The sequence below is a fragment of the Erythrolamprus reginae genome, chromosome 1 (genome assembly GCF_031021105.1).
Source record: "Erythrolamprus reginae isolate rEryReg1 chromosome 1, rEryReg1.hap1, whole genome shotgun sequence".
Classification (NCBI taxonomy): domain Eukaryota; kingdom Metazoa; phylum Chordata; class Lepidosauria; order Squamata; family Dipsadidae; genus Erythrolamprus; species Erythrolamprus reginae.
The window spans coordinates 278,277,909-278,304,200 of NC_091950.1; positions in this window are offsets into that span (position 1 = coordinate 278,277,909).

Sequence of the window (26,292 nt, forward strand, 5' to 3'; positions counted from 1 at the left end):
GACTCAAACGTAGCGCCAATTTGGCTTAAAATCCAGAGGCCTCCACTCACCCTCCAACAAAAAATAGATAAGAAATTGGACAAGCTAATTGACCAGGGATCCTAGAGCCTGTCAACCATGCAGACTGAGAAACCCCTATGGTGACCCCATCTAGCCAGATGGGTCAATCTGCCTTTGGCCTGACTATAAGTGCATGCTCAATAAGGCACATCAGCGGAGTGTCTATCCAGTTCCTGTGGTCCAGCATTTGCTGCATTCCCTGGACCCAGGAAAGCTTTTTGCAAAACCCAATCTTGTGCATGCCTGTAGATGGTACCACTGCAGAGGCCCACAGTATTGTGACTTACAGGGATGTGTTTAAATGTACGCAGCTCCAGTTCGGAGTTAGTGTATTCCCTGGACTATTCTAGTCTTATGGAACGCCTCTTAGAAGGAATTCCGGGGGTTGTACCATATTTTGATGATATTCTAATTTCAGTCAGACAAAAAACAATTATTTCAAAGACTGAGTACAGTGCTGACCCAAATTTGTGACAAGGGTCTGCAGCTTAAAAAGGGCTGTCCTCAGCCATTGCCTATCCAACAGCAGTGAGGCACCCATTGCCTTCTATTCTAGGACTCTGTCCACTGCTGAGCACAATTAGTCAGTTGGACAAGGTTGCCAAATAGAAGAGCCACTTCTATCTGCCACTTGCATTCACCCTAGACTGAGAAACTGCAAAGCTCAATGCTTTAGAATAGCAACTGTCGGCAACAGAAGCCAATTTGAAGATGACTACATGGTGACTAAGACTTTGGTGCAAGCTCAAGCAATGAGAAAACAGATCATTGTACTGTTCAGAATAAGTGTAGGATAATATAGGCTTAGTAATAGGTGTTCAAGTAGAAGGTAGGAAATAAGTTTGTTAAATATAATAATCTCCCTGGAAACACAGGAAAGATTTAAAAAGTAATGTTTGCAGCTGCCATATATCATTTCCCCAAAGAACCCACAGCCAGTGGGGCTCATCCACAAATTCTGAGACTTGAGGGGGGAAATGAGACGGTGAAAGAGGTCAAGCTAGGGTGAAACTCAGATCTGAATTCTCCCTTGAAGGAGCATCTGGGAGGAGACATAAGTCCTAAGGACAAGAAAACAATACAATTGCAATCGTAAAAGAGTCTGATCATCTCAAAGCAAAATAAGACGGCAGTGGCTGAGAAAACGTAGTGTGAAAATGAAGCCTGCCTGATATCTTGTCCATCTTATTATGTATCTCCATCTGAACTATATGGCCTGTCCACCTTTTGTACATTATTATTATTATTATTATTATTATTATTATTTATTAAATTTGTATGCCGCCCCTCTCCGTATACTCAGGGCAGCTCACAACAATAGTAGCAAAACAATATGTAATACAAATCTAATAATTTAAACTAAAAACCCATAATTTAAAAACATGCACACAACACACCATACATAAACAATATAGGCCTGGGGAAGTTATTTCAGTTTCCCCATGCCTGACAGCAGGGGTGGATTTTAAGGAGTTTATGAAAGGCAAGGAGGGTGGGGGCAATTCTAATCTCAGGGGAGAGCTGGCTCCAGAGGGTCGGGGCTGCCACAGAGAAGGCTCTTCCCCTGGGACCCGCCAGACGACATTGTTTAGTTGACGGGACCCGGAGAAGGCCAACTCTGTGGGACCTAATCGGTCGCTGGGATTTGTGCGGCAGAAGGCAGTCCCAGAGATATTCTGGTCCGATGCCATGAAGGGCTTTATAGGTCAAAACCAACACTTTGAATTGTGACCGGAAATTGATCGGCAACCAATGCAGACTGCGGAGTGTTGGTGTAACATGGGCATATTTGGGAAAGCCCATGATTGCTCTCGCAGCTGCATTCTGCACGATCTGAAGTTTCTGAACACTTTTCAAAGGAAGCCCCATGGAGAGAGCATTACAGTAGTCGAATCTTGAGGTGATGAGGACATGAGTGACTGTGAGTAGTGAGTCCCGATCCAGATAGGGCCGCAACTGTGCACCAGGCGAACCTGGGCTAACGCCCCCCTTGCCACAGCTGAAAGATGTTTCTCTAATGTGAACTGGGAACATTCCAGGGAACATGAATGGCTCCATGCTAAGATCAACAACAATCCATATAAAAGACTGGGATGGACTGGAAATGACCAAAGATGGGGTAGCACCATTCAGAACAGGATAGGCATGAATGACCTAGTGGTTTTGAGAATGTTGGGGGGAGGGGACACATAGATTTTGACTAGTTAAGAGGACAGTCCAAAGTAGATCTTAAGGGAGAGCTCTGATATTTCCATTTTTAAAATTGAGTCTCATCTGAGAAGAGAGGCCAGAAAAGGTCAGACAGTATGAAGAATCTATCAAGAGTAGAATCAGTAATATTGCAGCTGAAAAGGGCTATTTGCCGGGAGAAAGTTGAGGCTGCAAGAACCAGAATGGAAACTTGACCCCTTTTTCATTTGCTTTTTGTCTTGGAATAGATGATGGAAGAGAGAGGATGTGTGTGTGGTGGGGGGGAGCTTTGATTCTTTAATGGGCAATTTTCTCAGAACTGATAATGGCAAAGACCTCAAAATATACTACAGAGAATAGAAAACCCAACCAATTTCTTCTAAGCAATTTCTGTCCTACAGTAGATGGCTTGGATAAGTAACAACAGTAGATTTGGAGTCTGTCATCCTTAAATTTTACTCTCAGAGTAAATTTTGCAGATTACAATGATCACAACAAGCTGGTTTAGTAAATGTCTGGCAGTACATACGCACATCATGGCATTCACCAAGGCACGGCTTATGCCCATCCAAGCAGAAGCTTGCTCTCACAACGCTGGCACTCACAAAAGGTTATAAGGCTATCGATCAGGATCCTGTGATGAGAAGAGAAAAAATCTGGCCAAATTACTCTGGAATAAACAACTCTAGCAAAACAGAAGTAGAAACGGGGTGAGACTTATGACACCAGCTGCCAATGCCACCATGTCAACTGAAAACAAACTGAAGAGGTTCAGCAGAAGCCAGCCCTAGTTGTGTGATATGGGAAAGAAAAGGGGAGCGAGACTCCCTGGAAATAATTCTGGACTATTCAGAAGGATCAGCACAGGAACATATGGCATGCATGTGATTAAGAGACCAAGATAAAGAACAAACGAGCCATATTGTAGCAGTCTGACATGTTTTTTCCTCCGCCAATGCTGAAAGCAAGCCATCAGATCAAGTTGGCATAGTGGTTAATGTGCTGGCCTAGAAATCAGAAGAGATGAGTTCTAGTCCTAGGCATAACATAGAAACATAGAAACATAGAAGACTGATGGCAGAAAAAGACCTCATGATCCATCTAGTCTGCCCTTATGCTATTTCCTGTATTTTTATCTTAGGATGGATATATGTTTATCCCAGGCATGTTTAAATTCAGTTACTGTAGATAAAAGCTGGCTGGGTGACGCTGGTCCACTCTTTCAGCCCAATCTACCTCTAAAGGTTGTTGTTGTGGGGAAAATAGTACAGGTAATCCCTTAGTTACAGTTTGTTAGCGAACGTTAGAAGTTACATGATCAGCGTCCCCTAAAATTTCCAAACAAGGCTCAAAACTATGAATCTTGCAACACCGTGGTAGTTGTTCACTCTTATGCAGAGAAACATAGAAACATAGAAGTCTGACGGCAGAAAAAGACCTCATGGTCCATCTAGTCTGCCCTTATACTATTTTCTGTATTTTATCTTAGGATGGATATATGTTTATCCCAGGCATGTTTAAATTCAGTTACTGTGGATTTATCTACCACGTCTGCTGGAAGTTTGTTCCAAGGATCTACTACTCTTTCAGTAAAATAATATTTTCTCATGTTGCTTTTGATCTTTCCCCCAACTAACTTCAGATTGTGTCCCCTTGTTCTTGTGTTCACTTTCCTATTAAAAACACTTCCCTCCTGAACCTTATTTAACCCTTTAATATATTTAAATGTTTCGATCATGTCCCCCCTTTTCCTTCTGTCCTCCAGACTATACAGATTGAGTTCATTAAGTCTTTCCTGATACATTTTATGCTTAAGACCTTCCACCATTCTTGTAGCCTGTCTTTGGACCCGTTCAATTTTGTCAATATCTTTTTGTAGGAGAGGTCTGCAGAACTGAACACAGTATTCCAAATGTGGTCTCACCAGCATTCTATATAGCGGGATCATAATCTCCCTCTTCCTGCTTGTTATACCTCTAGCTATGCAGCCAAGCATCCTACTTGCTTTCCCTACCACCTGACTGCACTGTTCACCCATTTTGAGACTGTCAGAAATCATTACCCCTAAATCCTTTTCTTTTGAAATATTTGCTAACACAGAACTGCCAATACAATACTCAGATTGAGGATTCCTTTTCCCCAAGTGCATTATTTTACATTTGGAAACATTAAACTGCAGTTTCCATTGCTTTGACCATTTATCTAGTAAAGCTAAATCATTTACCATATTACAGGCCCCTCCAGAAATATCAACCCTATTGCACACTTTAGAGTCATCGGCAAATAGGCAAACTTTCCCTACCAAACCTTCCCCCCCAGAGCTCTGCAATATTGGTTGCCGGCCAAAATGGAGCTTCTGACACGCGGACCTGCCCCATTCAGGCATCCATACCATCACTTGGCACTTTGTCAGCTAAAATGGAGCTTCTGAGGGACAGATCCAGACCTCTGGGGGCCAGATCTGAGCCTCTGGAGGATGATCTTGTCTTCCGAGGCTACATTTCAGTCTGCAATGGGCTGAGGGAGGCCTGGAGAGGTCCGAATGAAACTGCAGAGGGGCACACAAAACTGGAGAGGAGACTATTTTCTAGATCTTCACAAAGTAGGTGAGCTGGTGCGGCTGGTTGAGGGGGAGCTATTTGGGCCAACATGGGTCAGGGAGACTTGGGTGGTCTTAGGCAGGTGGTCTGTTCCATTGATAGGCCTTCCGTGGCCTTCTCCACCCTGAAATTTCTCATGTGCACTTACCAAGACTCACATTTCATTAGTGAATACAGTGGCAAAAGGAGAGAGTGATCCTGTTCAAGGTACGAGATTCACTCCCATTAATCCTTAAGTTACAAATGAAATGGACAGGCTCCATTACATTCATAACTCAAGGATGACCTGTGTTAGGTATGGGTTTTTCAATTAAAAAATGAAGGCAAGGTACTAAATATGTAAACACCTGGATGGATATTGCAATAAAATTATTAGAAAAGCTTGTCCATTTTTTTAAAAAATGTACAAATATGTTAATTATTTTAAGTCAGGATTTCTAACCCTCCCTTCCAACATGAAAGCTGGTAGAGAACGCTGCAAACTTTCTTTTTTAAAGTCAACTGTGTGAAACTTCAAAACTGTGATGAATTTTTAATAGTTGACACTATATCTCCAGCAGAAGTGCCTAATTCCAAATCCCACACCTCTATGTCAGGCTTATGTGTTATGAATTCACAATCAGCTTCTCCCTCATATGTTGATAACATACTTGAAAGCACAATTCTATAAACTTTCTGTTTTCCTGTGTTCAATTTTGATTAACTTTGTGAAAGAACTACAGTGCCCTCTGGTGGTATAAATGGGAATTGAATTTTGCTAATGGGGAGGGGGAAATCACAGTAGATTACTTACCACAATTTATTTTTGATTGTTTTAAAATAAAAGCCAGTAGTTATTTGACAATTTACTAACCAATAAAATTGGTAAAAGATATACTAACTAAAAACATATCAAGCAACTAAAACAGCTCCAAGCAGTCTCACATTATCACCAGTGCTTTTATCTTTCATGTTACTTAATAATGAAAGCATGGTGATTTCTTATAAGTAGATTTTTATTTAAATGAATTGTGGATTTCCCCTCTCTGGTTAAATCCCATGAATAGTTTTAAAACAGAAGTCTAATGTGTTCAGAGACAGCAGGGGAGCCTTCTCAACAGGAACATACTTTGATCCAATTAAGTTAGTAGTTACTACTTGGGGAGGGAGACAATCATACAGTTGGTGAGTCCAAATAATGTATTTCTGAAGAAAGGGAAAATATACAAATGACAAAAAATGTGGAGGGGACAAGGGTAATACTTGGAGGGAGGTATGGCTATAGTGCCAATAAAATGCGACAGAGATAAACACTGCACATTTTCAAGTGTAGATGGCAGTACCAAATCATCTATGTGCAGTTCATTTTCTTTACAATATCCAATGCTTTTGAAGTGAGGATAGAGCAAAGGGTCTCATTTCAGCTGCCCCAAATGCCAGATAGCAAGTAAAGGGACTTGACCTGGGCCCCTTGGTTACACATCACAAATAAAGGATGAGTTTGCAAATGCACCAATACCAACAGTGGGAACAGAAATTGTTTGTAGAAGCAATAAACAAATAAGTGAAGGAAATATTTCTGTATTTATATCCAAGGGATATATATATATCACTAGCTTTTAAACAACAGTAGTATGGGCCCTGTTAAATCAGAGGCTGGAGGCCGATGAAGAGGCTAACAGCTCTTTTATTTAATAATCAGGAACATTTAAAGTGACCAGCTCGCAGGCAGGTAGTGACTTAAAAACAAGCGACCAAAACCGCACCTTATATACTTTATTACCAGCGCTGGCATTGGTGACAATGTTTCAAGACTTCGCGCCGGGGTTTCCTATTGGTTGCGCCCGGTGATTCCTTATTGGTCGTGCCTTGGCTTCCCATTGGTTGCGCTAGCGGGCTTCTCATTGGTCGCGCCTGCTCCAATCAGCGATCACCTTTATTCTAACAACTTGCAAACATAACAGGCCCTTCAAAATAAAATGTAAAAAACAAATGTCTATATACTCTGTGAGCTCTATAACCTGCAAAATCAAAGTTGAAAATGTTACTGCTCCCAGTTTCATGTTTCAAAGCATTCAACTTTCTGCCAATGGTGGAAAGCAACAACACAATTGTGAAACATTATTCTTTTACAATGAAAAGCCTGCAAGATGCTCAGATATGCAGCCTTTATATGCCATGGAGCAATTTTTTAATAGGCAAAAGCCTCTCTTGTGAATTGGATCCTTCTCTTCTGCTGCCAGGACTCTTCAAGAAATAATCACCAGCAAGCTAACAATAAAACTAGACACAAGGATATAAAATCACTCTGCTATCCATTCAGGTTTTTAAATAATTTCTCTCTGCGCTTTAACCAAAAAGATTTCATTCAATTTGTCCAGGACACTCCAGAGATTAACAAACCAAGCATCAACTTCAATTTGTCTCTAAAATTATTCACTTTGAGGTCTCACCCCCCCCCCTCCCAATGTTACTTGGACATATTACAGGAAAACAAAACTGGGCCAGAATTTTTCCCTCCTGTCTTAATGCATAAATAGCATTTTAAAAAATCTCAGCAGCTCCCATTTCCGTTCTGCAGAGAGGGAGCTAAAACAAAGACTCCAGGAAACAGCAAGTTTAAAACACAACACTGCCAAGGCTTTCCTTAACAGCCTCTAGAACAAAAAAGGTAGTGAATATTTCACAAAGTCATGTCTATGAAATAGATACGCCATTAAACCTATTCATTTCAACAATGTACAGTGCAGGCAGAAGAACCTGGAGTAAACATTGGCTTTTTAAAAGTCGCTCAAGTCAACATAGATATAGGACAGTAGTGGGTTTTGAATTCGTTTGCCTCCAATTTACCATCCTCCAGCTCCAGGGAAGCCTTTGGAGCAAATCTAGGCAAGGGGCAGCCCGCAGGCCGCATCCGGCCCACCCTCTGCCTGTGACCGGCCCACCCGCTATCTGTGACCGATCTGCAGAGGTCGGGGTCCGCTCCAGTGTGAGGGTGAAAGAGCTCACCGCGTCTGCCGGGACTCCTTCGGTTCCTGCTTTCCTGATGAATCACGCCTCCAACTCTGTGCTAAAACAGGCGGGCGTGGAGGCGTGGTGTGATCTATACTCCTGCGAGCAGACCAGTGACTGTGGTGCACCATGTTGCTGTAAAGCAAACAATTAGGCGTCTGTAGAGTGGGTCTGGGTGTTTAGGTCAGGCCAGGGTATATGTATACTGTATACAGTATTGGGTAGAACTGAGTTAATTATATTAGTCCGGCCCTCTAAAACCATCCCAATTTCTCATGCAGCCCCATGGCAATATTAATTGCCCACCCCTGCTTTGGAGCCTGGGAAGAGCGAAATACGAGCCTACTGGGCTCACCAGGAGTTGGGATATGGGCCATTTCCAGCCTCCAGAGGGCCTCCAAGGGGCGGGGGAAGCTGATGCGAAGAAGCACCCCAGGCAGGTGGGCAGAGCTTCCTGCCACCGCTACCGGTCCAAACTGAGAGCAATCCACCACTGGTTTAGAATCTAGAGAATCTATCAAGCGCAAAGTTCCATAATATAATGCCCAATTTCTTGTTAGCCTCCTGAATTTTGAGTCCCAGAATCTAGACAAACTCTGATTGTAATTAACCTAAATAAAGCTGCTTACATAAAACTAAGTTCATACACAAAGTAATATAAACACGAACTGTTGTTCATATAAAAATGTGTTAGGGAATGTACTGCTTTTCTCTGTAAATGCGAGTACGCATACACAAAGTCAAAGATACATCAGGAACAGTTTTCGTTGGTTTGGGATGTTCACGGAAAGGAGGAAAAATATGTGCTACAATAGAATCAATGCAGGTAGAAATATTTAATGCTGGGGGTCTCTTAATTATTTGGGAAATCAATTACTTTATTAAATTAGTAAACCCTACTTCAGTGATGCTGAACCTATGGCACGGGTGCCACAGGTGGCACGTGGAACCATATCTGCTAGCACGCGAGCCGTTGCCCTAGCTCAGCTCCAACATGCATGTGTGTGCCAGCCAACTGATTTTTGGCTCACAGAGGCTCTGGGAAGATGTTTTTGGCTTCCAGAGAGCCTCCGGAGGATGGGGGAGGGTATTTTTACCCTCCTCCAACTCCAGGGAAGCCTTTGGAGCCTGGGGAGAGCGAAACACGAGCCTACTGGGCTCACCAGGAGTTGGGAAATAGACCATTTCCAGCCTCCAAAGGACCTCCAGGGAGTGGGGGAAGCTCATTTTGCCCTCCTCATGCATTGAATTATGGGTGTGGGCACTCGCGCATACGCGATAGCACACGCCCACGCTCTTTCGGCCACCGAGAAAAAAAAAGGTTCGCCATCACTGTCCTACTTACACCTAGGTTTCACTGGCAAATTGGAGGAGCAGGGGTGCAGATCCTTGGGCTTGTACACGCATAGCAGGAGCACTGACTGAATCATTCACATGGTAACCAGACAGGCTGGCGATCAGTTTGTCCAGGAAAATTGGAGAGGAGAATCTGGACCAATCGGATCAATCTGCAGCATTAGCCTAGACAAACTGCAGCCGTTTAGTGAAGCAAATCAGGAAGGAAAGCCCACCTTAAAAAGCAGCTGGCAGCAACTTACTCCTGGCTCATCCTTTCCATTAAATAAAAAAGGAAGGAGGGGCTGTCTATATCACCATTTTATCTGATAGATTAAAATGTTATTAAAAGTGGCGTCTTTTTTTTCTTGGTCAGCCCTATCTCCAATGAAATTAGGAGTTTTATTTGAGGGAGGGAGATACACCCAAACTCCTTTCTCAATTCCGAAGCTTGAAGACACTTCAATTAAGAAAGGAAATCAATTAGTAAAGAGCTGTGGCCAACTAGAGCGGGAATCCATGATCTTTTCAGCTTGGCAGACGGGCTGCGGGGTGAAGGAGTGGACAGGGGATGGCTCCCTGTGAGCGGTGACATGCATGTAAGCACACGGAACTCCATTTGCCCATATACACATACTGCTTGTGCAGCATGGCACTGAACAGGTCACAGCCCGCTAATGTGCCGGGGCTTGGAGACTTCCTGAGCTAGAGGACATATACAAAATCATGGAGAAAGGACAGCATACACTTTAACTGATTTGAAGATAAGTGCTAAACAGTAGATTACCTGAAATGTTAAACGATACCAAAAAGAGAGGGCTATTTAAAGATATATAAAGGCATTCCAACATATTTTCAAATATTAGTTATGTAAAATTGCTTTATCAACTTTTGTTTTAATACGTCAACCTTTCAGAAAAGTACTGACTGATTCCAAGTAATTTATTTCTCAAATAATTATGCTGTATTTCAGGGTAAATAAAAAATGAACTACACAGGTCAGATAAACCCATAGATTAGGTCACACATGGCCTAAAGATTGCCTATACCATTCCTATTTTTTTTAATCAAGCCAATTTTTATCAGAATCCTAGCATGAAAATCGTGCCTACTTTGAATAAACACACATTTTTTCACACTTTACATAGAGCCATCTAGGAGAAAAGAGTGCTTTCTTTGTTATACATTTAAATATCACATTTATAACCACTACAGTAGAATGCAGCCTCTTGGTATCTGCATAAAATGAAGACTTTTTTAAAAAATTAATGAAAAGTTTAAGTTATTTCTCATGAATTGCATGAAAACATAAACAAACCTTTCATGATCAACAGCACTGTATGCGGAGGGAAATTACAATTTCTAATTATTCAAACTGCATCTGATATGCAAATCCATGCAAAACAGACCAACAGCAGCTCTCTCCATATATTTTTAATATGAAGAATGTGAATGAGGTATGAGGAGGAGTCACGTGGTCACCAAATATCATTTAACACTTTTCTTCCTTTCCCCCCTTAAATCTTCATACAACACGGTATTTTTCCTGGAATTGTTCAAATCTCATTCATGAAAGTGTTTCATAAAACCTCTACAGAAAGAAATGCAGGGGAGAAACATGGTAGGTATGCACTCATTTTTTTACTCAAATTTATTTCTCAAGTTTGTACAATTCATTAGATGTAATGCTAGCTTTACCCATAAAATTGGGGTTTCCCAATTGTCATATAGGTAAATTGACAGTAATGTGTAGTTTCTTCCCCAATTTCATTTTACATATAAAATCTAAGCACCTTTTAAAAATCTAACGTCTCAAGCAAAAATATCTGATCCCGTTATGCTCTTGACAACTACAAATCAGTATTATAAACCCAACCATCAGATCCAATTCTGAATAGCATGTCTGTAATTTGAAAATGGAGGATCAGAACTAACATACTGCTTTTATGTTAAAGGTTCTTCTCTAGATACTGAAGTTCTACTTCACTATAGCTGCATGAGTCAGAGCATAGAGCAATATTCTATGACAGGCCTGTCAAACTGGCGGCTGGTGGGATAGATACGTCACATGCACATCCCAGGCAAGAAGGCAAAAAGCATCACAATATATAACAATCCATCCTATGATGTAACAAGAGTTTGACACCCATGCTCTATGATGACTGTTGTGGTTGGCTCTGGTCCAGCTCCTGCCCCAGGGAATGGGGAGGTGGATGCAGGGGGAAATTCAACATGTCACAGGCCTGTGTTATTGCCGACAGAATCAGTTCAGAGTTTAGATTCCTTGGACGAAGAAGAAGGTGGGAGTGACTCGGCAGAGGAGGGCTTGGCACACAGCCCAAGCAGTCAATCTCCCTTATCTTCCGTTGATTCAGATGATGACATTTTGGACGCACGCAAGCGCAGAATTATGCGTAGAAGAGACCAAATAAGAACATAATACAGGAAATAAGGGAGGCCACCTGTGTTTGGGTGGGGCTCCAGTAATTAGGGCTGCTGCAATAAATAGCAGCATGTGGGTTTGGCCGTTGTGGAAGAATATCTGATCAGAGTTCGTCAGGAATCTTGTGTTGCTGGACTTTGTTGCTTTTTCACGCCTTTGAAACCAAAGCAGAGCAATGTGCGCGTGTGTCTCACTTCGTTGGAAGAAAGGGTGTGAAGTTTCTTCACAGCTGCTAGCTAAGTACTTAATGACTGCTTAAGGGAAATTGTACAGACTACCCGGTTGTTTTGGGAAGAGTGCTCTTTGCAATACAAAAAGAGTGCTTTGTTTATTTTAAATTTTGTGATAAAGAACATTGTTTTGAATTTTAAAACGTGTGTGTGTCTGAAATTTGTACCCTTGAATTTTTGGCAGGCTCCTATCAGAGAGCCCGGCAGAACAGATGACATTCCACTAATGTTAAATTTCCAGGGCTTGAGAACCTTTTTTACCATCTTACATGAATCAGAAATTCTATATTCTGAGTCCAACTACCCACAAACCATTACGCAATTTATCACACTCAATATTGCTCAAACCATGGTTATGCTATTAACACTTGGGAGTCAATGCTACCTTTCATACTTTTTTTTCTCCTAGCTTAAAACTTGGGATGTAACCCAGGAATAGCAGATGTTCCTAGTTATCAAAGCTTCATTTTCACTGGTGCTTCTTGATAGACCAAAATGGGCATGTGCTCTGCTCTGGAGGTTTAGTTCTGGCACAGAGCAAATGGCCGATAACAAAATAGCCTGTGCGAAGAAGAATGGACCAGATTCAACAGAATCCATATACGAAGCGAATTACATTCTTCCCTCTAGTAAGCAAGCCAGAAATTTTTGGCATGATACAAACAGGCACGCACCCACTTTTCAGTGCCCAGAAGGATGAAGTTTGTTCAGTTGTAGAGAAATAGGCAGGGGATTGTGTGTGTGTATGGGGGGGGGGTGTTGTTTACTAAAGTAGAAATAATTAACATTATTTGTTTTCGTACATTTTCACGGGTATATGTATGTAGATTGTTCTGAGTTCGGGTTTTGCCCACTCAAAATATTACAAATATTACAAAATATTACACGGGGCAAAACCCGAACTCAGAACAATCTACAATTAACATTATGAATATACACTGGGGGAGTTTTTGAAGACTTACAGGATTGGTATACATGAGCAGGTGCCTCCTTTGCAATTTCCCAATTTTAAAATGAACAACTACTTCCCCACTCCCAAAGGATGCCTTTAAAAATTGAAGCTCATAAAATGTTAATTTTTCCAACCTCTTTTTAAAATGGACAATATCAGTGAAAACTGCAGATATTGCACAACCGGAGGGGTGGGGGGGGGAGGTTGGCAACAAATTAGTCATTGTCATGAACATGACCTTAGCATTTATGTTGCACACCAGTGCTAATCTTTCTTCCAGTGTAGTTACAATATATACAGTCGTATGAAAAAAGTTAAGCACACTCCATGGCAAATTTTGACTTTTTCAATAGATAAATATTGAAATTTTCAATATTGATAAAGGAAATATAACAAATGTTACACACCATTTACATTTTGCAGCCCTTTGTATAACTAAAATAAATAGAAATGCAAATTTTGCACGTGCTTTTCAGTACCTCGCATACCTAAAATTAGAATTGGATGGACAATATCAGTGGAAACAATCAGAATATTGTTTGTTACAAGATATGGGAGGAGCTTCTCTTGTTTAAACCTCAGACATTTGGTTTAATTAACTCTTTGCTGTTGAATCGTGAAATCACCATGCAGAGATGGAAAGATTATAGATGCCAATGAATATGAGATTTTAAAAGATCACCAAACAACTGAACATCAATCATTCCACAACATGAATAATAATCTACTAGAAAAGATTTCAAACAATTGTCCACTGTCCTAGGCCTGGCCATCCCAGCATGTTTACCCCAAAGCAGGTTCACAAGATACTGAAAGAAATCTCTTAAGGCGACTGTAAACTGTCCTTCCTTGGTTCTGTGGGGAGATAAATTAACCCTCTCAGAAAGGGTTCGCAATTTGAGTGCCCTCCTAGCCTCACAACTAAGATTAAATCAGTACCTGACAGCTGTAGCTAGGAGGGACCTTTGCACAGGTTCGACTAGTGCACCAATTTTGACCCTACTTGGATCAAGAGGCTCTCCTCATGATCACTCATGCCCTTATCATCTCACAGCTGGATTATTACAATGCACTTTACATGTGCTCCAAGACTAGTTGGTCCAGAATGCAGCTGTGTGAGCTATTGTGGGTGCCCCCAGATACACCCACACTACATCAATTCTTCATGAGTTGCTCTAGCTTCCTATCAGTCTCTGGTCACAATTCAACATGGCTTGGGGCCAGAGTTTCTTAGAGACCGCCTTCTACCACATACCTCCCAGTGACCGGCAAGATCCCACAGGGTTGGTCTTCTTTGGGTTCCATCAACTAAACAGTGTCAGCTGGCAGGTCCACAGGGAAGAGCCTTCTCTGTGGTTGCCCCGACTCTCTGGAATCGGCTACCTCCTGAGTTCCACACTACCCCCACCTTATTGGCTTTCCAGAAAGCCATAATGATCTAGCTTTTCCAACAGGCTATTGACCTTGGGGACGGATGACTAGCGAGGTTGGCCCATGAACATATGGATGGCTGCAATTATTTTAAATTGAAATGTTTTTATACTGATTCATGTTAGTTTTCGTTGTGCGCCCCCGAGTCCCTAAGGAGTTGGGCGCGATAGATTAGATAGATAGATAGATAGATAGATAGATAGATAGATAGATAGATAGATAGATAGATAGATAGACAGACAAAGATAAGATAGACAGATCCAGGATTTCATCACATAAGCCACAGAGAGCTCTTGTCAGTACCCATGTCAAAGTCACTATAAAAAAGCTGCGCAACTTAATGGGATGTTGGTCTTACCTCACACACCTCTTCCGGTCACAATTCAAAGCGTTGGTTATGACCTATAAAGCCCTTCATGGCACCGGACCAGAATATCTTCGGGACCGCCTCCTGCCGCACGAATCCCAGCGACCGGTTAGGTCCCAGAGTTGGCCTTCTCCGGGTCCCGTCGACTAAACAATGTCGTCTGGCGGGACCCAGGGGAAGAGCCTTCTCTGTGGGGGCCCCGACCCTCTGGAACCAGCTCCCCCCTGAGATTAGGATTGCCCCCACCCTCCCTGCCTTTCGTAAACTCCTTAAGACCCACCTTTGCCGTCAGGCATGGGGGAACTAAAACACCTCCCCCTTGCCCATGTTGTTTTGTTGATTGATTGACTGTGTGCCTGTTTTTTATATATACTGTTTTTTATGAGATTATTAATTTAAATTGGAACTGGATGGGTGGGCATTGGATTTGGTATTGTGTACTGTACTGTTTTTTATTATTGTTGTGAGCCGCCCCGAGTTTGCGGAGAGGGGCGGCATATAAATCCAATAAACCTAAACCTAACCTTCTCATAGGGTGGAGCTAGCATTCAGGGTGAGTTATTTATTTATTTGACTTATATGCTGCCCAATCTTGCAGGACTCAGGACTTTTCATACTGCCAGTGGAGATGTTCGTTGGGCAGCCACACAGTCTGTTTCTTCGGATTTATCAAAGCTGAGAGTACTGGCAAGGTGGAACCTCTGAAAAATGACAGACTCAGTCCTCATTTTGAGTGGATGAGAAAGGAGCCCAACACTCCTGAGGCCAGTGCCATGTCACTCAGATACTTGGAGTCACCAGCCTGTCAAGCTCAGCCGCCAAACTCCCTGCGATCCTCAGTTGGCAAATGAAGGTGCAAGGGAACAAAGTCACAATCTGAAGCAACCATCCTTCGTTCTCAACATCTGAAGGTAGCAATTCAGGAAAGGAGCAAATTCAGCTATGTCTTTTCTAATCTGAGGATCCAGTCGAAAGTGGGAGTACTGGCAAGGCAGAATCTCTGAAAAATGACACTCGGTCTCGGTCCTGATTCTGAAAGGATAAGGACAACCCATCCTGAATGCTACTTCATCCTGAATGCTAGCCCCACCCACGATGGAGAACTATCTAGATCAGGCCTGTCAAATTGGTGGCCCATGGGCCAAATGCACGCCCACCCCGATTCCAGCAGAGCAAAAAACATTGTGATATGTCACGTGACATTATTGAGTTTGACACCCATGACCTAAATCAGTGATGGCAAACCAGTGGCACAGGTGGCAGGCAGAGCCTTAACTGCTGGCACATGAACCGTTGCCCTAGCTCAGCTCCAACATGCATGTGTACCAGCTAGCTGATTTTTGGTTAACACAGAAGTTCTGGGGGGGCATTTTTGGCTTCCAGAGAGCGTTTTTACCCTTCCCCCCGGCCCCAGGGAAGTTTTTGGAGCTGGGAGGGGGGGGCAAAACACGAGCCTATGGGCCCACCAGAAGTTGGGAAAGAGGCCATTTCCGGCCTCCAGAGGGCCTCTGGAGATGGGGGAAGCTGTTTTCGCCCTCCCCGGGCATTGAATTATGGGTGTAATAGCACATGTGCATGCTTTCGACACTGAAGGGAAAAAAGGTTCGCCATCACTGACCTCGATGAAAGTACACCAAGACAAAATTAAATAGAATAGAATTCTTTATTGGCCAAGTGTGATTGGACGCACAAGGAATTTGTCTTGGTGCATATGCTCTCAATGTACATAAAAAGACAAGATACATTCATCAAGAATCCTAAGATACAACACTTAATGATAGTCATAGAGTACAAATAAGCAATCAGGAAACAATCAATATAAATCATAAAGTTACAAGCAATAAGTTACAGTCCTGCATTCATAAGTGGAAGCAGATGGGTGATAGGAACGATGAGATTACAAGTAATAGTAATGCAGATTTAACGAACAGTTTGACAGTAGTGGGGGGAAAGTTTCCACTTGAGCAAAGACCAGTGTTAGGAACAACATGCTCTGAACCAACATGGCAAAGATAATTTGGCCACAGGACTAGAAATTATGTTTGGTGAATACTACAGTCATACCTCGTCTTACGAACCTAATTGGTTCCAGGGGGAGGTTCGTAAGACAAAAGGTTCGTAAGACGAAACATTGTTTCCCATAGGAAACAATGTAAAGTCAATTAATCCGTGCAACCAAAAAAAAAACCCGCAAAAAAAACGCTGCCGCCCGGCTGTCACCTTTTGAAACAGCCACGCAGCTTCCCAGCAGCCTCCGAACGCCAAACCCGGAAGTTCGGGTTTGGCGTTCGTAACACGAAAAACGTTCGTAAGAAGAGGCAATTTTTTTCTGAACCGTTCGGAGGCTGCTGGGAAGCCGCGCGGCTGTTTTAAAAGGTGACAGCCGGGCTGGGGGGCTTCCCAGCAACCCCCCCAGCCCGGCTGTGACCTTTCAAAACAGCCGCGCGGCTTCCCAGCCGTCTCCCGAAGCCGAACGCCAAACCCAAACTTCCGCGTTCGGAGGCTGCTGGGAAGCCCCGCTGCCTGGCTGTCACCTTTTAAAACAGCCGCGCGGCTTCCCAGCAGCCTCCGAACGGTTCAGAAAAAATTTGCCTCTTCTTACGAACTTTTTTCGTGTTACGAACGCCAAACCCGAACTTCCAGGTTTGGCGTTCAGAGGCTGCTGGGAAGCCGCACGGCTGTTTTAAAATGTGACAGCCGGGCTGGGGGGCTTCCCAGCAGCCTCCCGAAGCCGAACGCCAAACCCGAACTTCCGCGTTCAGCGTTCGGAGGCTGCTGGGAAGCCCCCCAGCCCGGCTGTCACCTTTTAAAACAGCTGTGCGGCTTCCCAGCAGCCTCCGAACGCCAAACCCGGAAGTTCGGGTTTGGCGTTCGTAACACGAAAAAAGTTCGTAAGAGGCAAATTTTTTCTGAACCCCGGGTTCGTATCTTGAGTTGTTCGTAAGACGAGGGGTTCGTATCTTGAGGTATCACTGTATATGATTTTGGTGAAAACCAAAATAGTTTTGGTGAAAATTGACGACAGCATTTCATCTGAAGCACCTGACAACGACAATAACGTGGTGGAAATGCTATGGTTTGGGACTGTTTTGTTGCATTAAGGCCTGGAAAGCTCATCATAATAGATTCCACTATGAAGTTTTAATTGTACTAAAAGGTTCTTGAGAATTAATATAGGATCGTGTCAAATAGAAACTCAATTGAAACTGCACCTTGCAATATAAGTGTGACTCTAAGCATTCTAATAAATCCTTCAAGGAATGGCTGGGGGGGGGGGGGAGAGAGAAATTGAAGGTTCTGAAATGGTCAAATCAAAGCCAGGATCTACATGCCATTGGAATGCTGTGGGGTGATTTGAAATAGGATGTGCATTATAGAAACCCCTCAAACATCCTATGGCTAAGTTTTTTTGCAGAATCTGGGGGGAAAAAAACCTGCTCCCAGTTGTCAAAAACTGGTAGACAGTTATAAGGAATGCCTATTTGAAGGGTTTTTTTTCCTGCCAAAGGGGATAATACCAGATACCAAAACAAAGATATTAGAGTCAAAGGTGTGCTTATTTTTCCCATAAAAAGAAACAGAATATCTTGTTTTTGTATCTGTGGGCAATATATGATTGCAAAGTTTATTTTTCAAAAGAGTTTTTTGTTGCTGTTAAATTGCAACACATTTATCTTTATGAAGTGTTTGAATGAAAATATCGATACATCCACTTACATTTAAAAAATCTTAATTGGGATATATTTACTTTTCACATGAGTATATGTGCTTATTATCCCAAGCATTTGAATGATAGAAACATGAAATCCATCTGTGGAAGAAAATATTCTACCTGCTTACAATCTGACTAATTTTAAGCCACATAATACTAGTGACAAGGACATGAGATTAATACACATATGCCACAAGCACAGAATAATTACTGCATCAGATTTTATAAAAAGGCCTCTACATTCTTGAAAAAGATTCCTTGTAATATACACACACAAACCTTATATGTTAAGAAAAACATGAAATACAAACTTGTCCATATCTAATTTCTAAAATTTTCATTTTTTTATACATGATATGGGTACTAATAAGAGGGAAATATTAGGACAGGGACAGTAGGCACACTGCTGCACCTATGCAGGGCCCTTACTGACCTCTAAGGAATCGGGTGAGGTCAACAGTGAATAGTCTAAGGGTAAAGTTTTGGGGGTTTGGTGAAGAAACTACAGAGTCAGGTAGTGAGCTCCACACATTAACTACTTGGTTGCTAAAGATTGAGAGAGAATTTAGTTTTAAAATAACTGCATGTTATTTCAGTCTTTTCATAGATAAAGGAAAGCAGTCAAGAAACCTTTTATTTATAATTAAATTCTTCTTAGGGATCACAGTTTCATATTTAGAATGATAGTTCTAGTTGATAAATCAGGTTTCAAATGTAAATGTTTCAAGAATAACATAGAATTTTAATCTGGAAGGACAAAAACAGTATCTGTATTTCTTATTGTTCTCTCATTTCAGTATATTTTTTATTGATTATACCAACCCAAACTGAAAATAACAAAACCTTAAAATTACCGTATTTTTCGCTCCATAAGACGCAGTTTTTTTCCTCCCAAAGTAGGAAGAAAAATCAGCCTCGTCTTATGGAGCGAAGATGCAGGCAGGGTGGGGGGGGGAGGCTGCGAACTCCGAAGCGCCATCCCGCCGGCTGGCTGGCTAGCTGCTGCCTGGCCCCCTCCCTCCCGGAGGAGGGTCTCCCTCCTCACCACCAGCGGCGCTCCCCCCGCCAGCCAGCCAGCCAAGCCCCGCGCCCGCCGGAACCGGCTCCTCACTCTCCCCCCGCCGGCCGCCGCGTTTGCAGGAGGTGGGGAGGGTCGGGCGGCCCGCCAAGGCCAGGAGGGACACCGCTGCCCCCCCTTCCCTCTCTCCGCCCGCCGCTGCGCCGAGAGGAAATGCCGGCAAAGGCTTTTCTCAGCGGAGGCCGGCGAAGGCGATATTCAATGTCGGGGGCGCACGGGCGGTTGGCACGCTCCCTATCTCCCTGCTAGCCCACTCGGAATATTCAAAATAAGAAAAGCCTTTGCCGGCGAAGGTTTTTCTTATTTTGAATATTCCGAGTGGGCTAGTAGGGAGATAGGGAGCGCGTGCAACCGCCCGTGCGCCCCCGACATTGAATATCACCTTTGCCGCCGGCCCCGCCTCTCCTACAACCCCCTTGCTCTCGGCAAAGGTGAGGCGGGCAGGGCGTGCGCGCGTCACCGCTGAGAAGAACGGAGAACGAGAGTGAGAGCAACAGACAGCAAGATAGTGAGAAAGAGAGAGTGAGAGAAAGGGGGGGGAGAGAGAGAAAGAGAGAGGGAAAGGGGGGAGAGAAAGAGAGAGGGAGAGGGGGGAGAGATAGCAAGAGAGGGAGAGAGAAAGAGAGAGGGAAAGGGGGAGAGAGGGGGGAGAGAAAGAGAGGGAGGGAGAGAGAGGAGATAAAGGAAGAGGAGAGAGAGAAAGGAAGAGAAAGAAAGAAAGAGGGATAGAAAGAGAGAGAGTGAGAGATGCTCAGTGAGCCTTTCTTTGAAGTTGCCTTTCTTTCTTTCTTTCTTTCTTTTTCTCTCTTGCTCTCTTGCTCTTTCATTCTTTTTTCTTTCTCTTGCTTTCTTTCTTTCTCTTGCTTTCTCTCCTTCCTTCCCTCCTTCCATTTCTTTCATTCCCCCTCTATTTTTATTTCTCTTTCATTTTCTTTCTCTCTTTCTTGCTTTCTTTCTTGCTCTTTTTCTTTCTCTCTTTTACCTTCCCTTCCTCTATTTCTTCTTTTCTTTCTCCTTCCTACCTTCTTCCCTCCCTCCCTCCCTTCAGTCCTTCCTCTCTTACTCTCCCCTTTCATAAGTTTCCTTGCTTCCTTCCTCTGTTCCTGTTCCTTCCCCCTTTCTTTCTTTCTTTCTTTCTTTCCTTCCCTCCCTCCATTTCTTGCTTTCCTTTTCCTTCCTCCCTTCTTTCCTCCCTCACTCCCTTCTTTCACTCCTTCCTCTCTTCCTCTCCCCTTTTTGGCTCAAAATATTTTTTTTCTATTTTCCTCCTCTAAAATCTAGGTGCGTTTTATCAGCAGGTGCGTCTTATAGAGCGAAAAATACGGTATGTGGCTATCCTATTTAATTACTTATAAAAATTTATTTAAAACTCTATCCATGCTCACATTTGTAACCCATTTATTTCAAGTCAATTTTTAAAAATCCTCTATAATATATATTCAAAGAAAACAGGTGCACATATTTCTCATTCACGTTTGATTTCATTCCAGAAAGAAAATCCCAAAAATAAAAGTGATTTTCTCCATATATCCCTTGAAAACAAAGAATTTATTTTTTGACAGTACAAGATTATGCCTCATATGTATATTTGTTTGTGTGTGTGTAATAAATGCAAGCTTCACACATTAATTATGTTCAATTAAAGTTGTGGTCAAGGGTAATACAAGTCGGTATCAACAAAAAATATGTAACTCCGTGTATAAAAATGGAGGGGGAGAGGGAAACAACCACCTTGGAACAGAATTTATGAAATCTTTGTGGATTCCACATTTTCCCACCTTCAGCTGTTTTCCAATGCAAAGAGAGTAAACAGCCTTCTCCCAGCTTTCATCTTTTCCACACAGCTGAGAGTGTAGGATGTTTACACTCTCTATCACTTGGATTTATTCTGGATAAATTGTAGTGCAAGTATTAATCTTCATAAGCAGCTAAAATGGGGAAAAGTATTAACAGCATTAAAAAAAGAAATAAGATACATTTCCTGTTCGGTCGGGCTCTCTGCTACACTCCTCCCAAAAATTCACAGGTACAAATTTCAGACACACACACACGTTTGAAAATTCAAAACGATGTTCTTTATAATGAAAATTCACTTAAACTAAGCCCTCTTTTGGTATAGCAAAGAGCCCTGGTCTCCAAACAAACTGGTAATTTGTACAAGTCCCTTATCAGTTCTGTGATACTTAGCTTGCAGCTGTGAGGCAATTCACAGTCCTTCTTTCACAAAGTGAAACACACTTTGCTCTGGTTTAGTTTCAAAGCAGGGAAAAATCAGCACACAAAAAGTCGAAGTCAGTAAAGCAGTCACGAAACACAACGATCAGATAATCCTCCACAATGGCCAAACCCACAGGCTGCTATTTATAGCAGCCTCACTAATTACCACAGCCCCACCCAACCACAGGTGGCCTCATTTTATTTGATAATAATCTCTCAGTTGTTGCCTATGCATCGTTCTCCTCATGCCTGGCTGTATCATTAATTCTTGTTCTGAATCCAAGGAGGAGCTAGATAACTGATCTCCTTCTGAGCTGTCTGCCCCACTCTCCTCCTCCGTCACTCATGTCTTCTTGGTCAGAGGAGCCTTCATCAGCAGATTCCACCGGGGGGGGGGAACAGGTCTGCAGCATGTGGATGTCTCCCCCACATCCACAGTCCTTGGGGCAGGAGCTGGGCCAGAGCTAACCACAACAATTTCCCAGGGGGAAAACATAAGGCAATGTCTTGTGTGCCCTCCAATAGGGCTCCACGTGCCACCTGTGGCAGGCGTGCCATAGATTTGCCATCATGGGACTAGAGATTCTCCAAAGCCCTTTCAAACTTTCACATTCTGTGAGTCTATGACATATTAATAACCTGAGATTGCCAGTGGCTGTCAATGAGTTGACATGCTGTGTCTCTTATATCACTTTACTTGAAGAGAAAATTCAGCATCTTATTTTTTAAAACCAAACTACAAATAGTTATTGCAAAGAAAGTCTCTTAAAATTCATATTACCCTGATGCCCTTTAGAAAATGAAAACTGTCTTTTGGGCAGGTGGACACATTTTCAAAGTTAAGCTGAGGAACTACAAAATGTGACAAGGAGCATCTTCACCACTTTCTTTCTTGTTCAGGATTAGTTCTGAGCACAGGTTTTTCCATGTGGCCCATTTCTTTAAGACTCTAGGAAATGCTTCCCAAAAGTTACATGTTTCTACTCATCCAAAACATTGAGTATCCAGTTTTTAGTTCATCACCAGTTATCATTTGAAAGAGAAAACAAAATATGGTTTGTTTGGCCAAAATGCACAATTTTGTCAACCCATTTAACCAATTCTTTAGTGCAGGGTGCCCAGGCCTCCGACCCCCAGTCTGTAGAGTTGTACTGGTCCATGGCTCATTGGCAACTGCACCATGCAAGTGGTAGGCAAGCGTGTGAAACTCTATTTGCATACGCAGAACTCCCTTCCCTCTTCCTGCACCACCACTGCCTGCCACTGCTGCCAGTCCATGGAGCTGGAAAAGTTGGGGATCATGGCTTTTAGCGCAAGTAGAAATGCGGACATAAATGTAGATTATTTATCCCCAATATTACTTTAAGGAAATGGAGATGTAAAGATGCCAAGTTGATTTAATTGCAGAGTATCAGTTAAAATGATCAGTTAACATGATCGAAACATTTAAATATGTTAAAGGGTTAAATAAGGTTCAGGAGGGAAGTGTTTTTAATAGGAAAGTGAACACAAGAACAAGGGGACACAATCTGAAGTTAGTTGGGGGAAAGATCAAAAGCAACATGAGAAAATATTATTTTACTGAAAGAGTAGTAGATCCTTGGAACAAACTTCCAGCAGAGGTGGTTGGTAAATCCACAGTAACTGAATTTAAACATACCTGGGATAAACATATATCCATCCTAAGATAAAATACAAAAAATAGTATAAGGGCAGACTAGACGGACCATGAGGTGTTTTTCTGCCGTTAGTCTTCTATGTTTCTAAAACATTTCAGTTAAATTGGTTTTTTTCTCAGCCAGAGCCCTGGAAGGGGTTTGCCCTCTGTGGTTAGGATCCCTTGGAAATTCATAAGCAGTTTAGTAATCACAAGCAAAAACCATCACCATCATCACTGATCAAGCTTAAGCAGACAAAAGGTGCTCGGGGCTCTGCTTATTTGCTCTCAGAAACCCAGCTTGCAAAGTCTGAGAACCATTGTGATATGTGCACTGACATTTACTTATGAAAATCGGCACATGTATTTCTTATCCAAGTCTGACACCAATGTGGCCATTAGTTTACCGGGAGGGAGAGACGGAGGACACAATACCCCATAGTAAAAGATCTGATGTAAAGCCATGCTCCCTGACAGTCCTTGCTCAATTTCCTTTTCTCCCTCTGCACGGGATAATAGAACAACTCCCTTCTGTAGACAATATGAAGCAGGAGTCAATGTGGAAAAGTTGAAATGCAACTACAGTGATACCTCATGATACGAACTTAATTGGTTCCAGGAGGAGGTTCATAAGGTGAAAAGTTCGTAAGACGAAACAATGTTTCCCATAGGAATCAATGTAAAAGTAAAAAATGCGTGCAAATCCTTCAGGAAAATCCCAAACTTTAGAAGGGAGGCGAACAGAGGGCAGGGAGGAGCAGCTAAAGGGGGCGGGTGGAAGAAGCAAGGCTAGGCTAAAGGGTGAGTGGGAAGGAAGAAAGGCAGGAGGGGCGCCCCTCCCTTTTCTTTCTTCAAAAGACACTCTTTCAGTGCCTGTGGCTGTTCTCTGCAAAGTCTTTCCCCCTCCAAGCTGCCCCTCCCTTTTCTTTCATCAAAAGGCACCCTTTCAGTGCCTGTGCAAGCACGCTGTTCTCCTACTTTTGTTAATGCAAAGTCTTTCCCCCTCCAAGCCGCCCCTCCCTTTTCTTTCTTCAAAAAAGGGGGGGAAAAGAAACCCCTTCATCCCAGCAGCAGCGGCTTGGGTTCGTAAGGTGATAATAGTTCGGAAGAAGAGGCAAAAAAATCTTAAACACCGGGTTCGTATCTTGAAAAGTTCGTTAGAAGAGGCGTTTGTAAGATAAGGTACCACTCTACTCTCCATTTTTCTAAATGGGGAAAGGTGCATTGTTACTGAGAATGCATGGAGTTTTCCATGTGGTTAAAGAATGAGAAGGCCTTCAGGGAAAAGAATACCGACAAGTGACATTTTGTGGCATACATCTGGCTATAAGTCTCGCCTTCTTAATTCTTTCTGAGGGTGTGCCATTTCTTTAAAAGATAAATTCTCAGACATTAATCACTGTAAGACTATTAATTTTTGCAATCTTCAGGCTGCTGAGATTTAGTGGCAACATGTTATTTTTCAAAACTAATTTTCTTTCTGGTTAACCCATCTTAAATACACACATCATATAAAGCTGTAATTTAGCATCTTACAGGTATATGTAAACACATAAATACATTTTAATTTTGTCCAGGAAACACAAGAATTAAACCAGGCATATCAATAACTAAAAGAAGTACAGTGGTACCTCGGTACTCGACTACAATTCGTTCCAGAAGTGTGGTCGAGAACCGATTTGGTCGAGTAGCGAATTTATTTATCCCATAGGAAATAATGGAAATGGATTTAATTGGTTCCCAGCCCCTGTTAACTCGCTGGGAACCAATTAAATCTATTTTCTTTATTTCCAATGGGATAAATAAATTCGCTACTCCAAGCTGCAGGAAAGGTGGGGGCTGCTGCAATCCCGGCAGCTTTGGGGGGCTCTTTTCCTCATTGCTTCCTTTTATTACCTGTAAGCAGCTTCAAAAACTTTTTCCCTGTGGCTGCAACAGCGGCGGCTTCCTTTCCAGTAGCAAGAGCACCGGGAAGTCACGTAATGAAGGGAAGCTGCTGGAGCGGCAGCAACTGCTGAGATGGCTCCGCCGGCTTCCTTTCATCACGTGACGTTCCCGGCGCTGTTGCTACTGGAAGGGAAGCCGCCGCTGTTGCAGCCACAGGGAAAAAGTTTTTGAAGATGCTTACAGGTAATAAAAGGAAGCAATGAGGAAAGGAGCCCCCAGAAGCTGCCATCCCGGCAGCTTCAGGGGGCTGAGGAGCTCTCTAAGAGCTCCAAGCTGCAGGAAAGGTGGGGGCTGTTGCAATCTAGGCCGCTTCTGGGGGCTCCTTTCCTCATTGCTTCCTTTTATTACCTGTAAGCAGCTTCAAAAACTTTTCCCCTGTGGCTGCAACAGCGGCGGCTTCCCTTCCAGTAGCAAGAGCGCCGAGAACGTCACGTGATGAAGGAAAGCCGGCGGAGCCATCTCAGCAGTTGCTGCCGCTCCAGCAGCTTCCCTTCATTACGTGACTTCCCGGCGGTCTAGCTACTGGAAAGGAAGCCGCCGCTGTTACAGCCACAGGGAAAAAGTTTTTGAAGCTGCTTACAGGTAATAAAAGGAAGCAATGAGGAAAGGAGCCCCCAGAAGCTGCCAAGATTGCAGCAGCCCCCACCTTTCCTGCAACTTGGAGCTCTTAGAGAGCTCCTCAGTCCCCTGAAGCTGCCGGGATTACATTTCGGATAATGAACAAAATTTTCTCTGGCTGTTCGGTATCTGAATTTTTGTTCAGATACCGAAGCAAATTTTTGCCGAAAATTTTGTTCGTTATCCGAAATGTACAAGAAAGGAAGCGTTCGAGTACCGAGGTACCACTGTAATTTCCTTTTTGAATATCATTCAAGTACAGAAATATTATTTAAACAACATATCCAGTACCAATTTCATTTTAACAAACTAAAACACCACAAAACCTAGGCTAATTATTTGAAAAATGTTTTGGTTCAACAGATTTTTACAGTGTGAAGTTTAATTTAAACCTTGTTTAACACTTTACCAGGTCTCAAAATGATTGCTTTCTAACCCAAACAAGAGTAAATTATGAAAGTGGG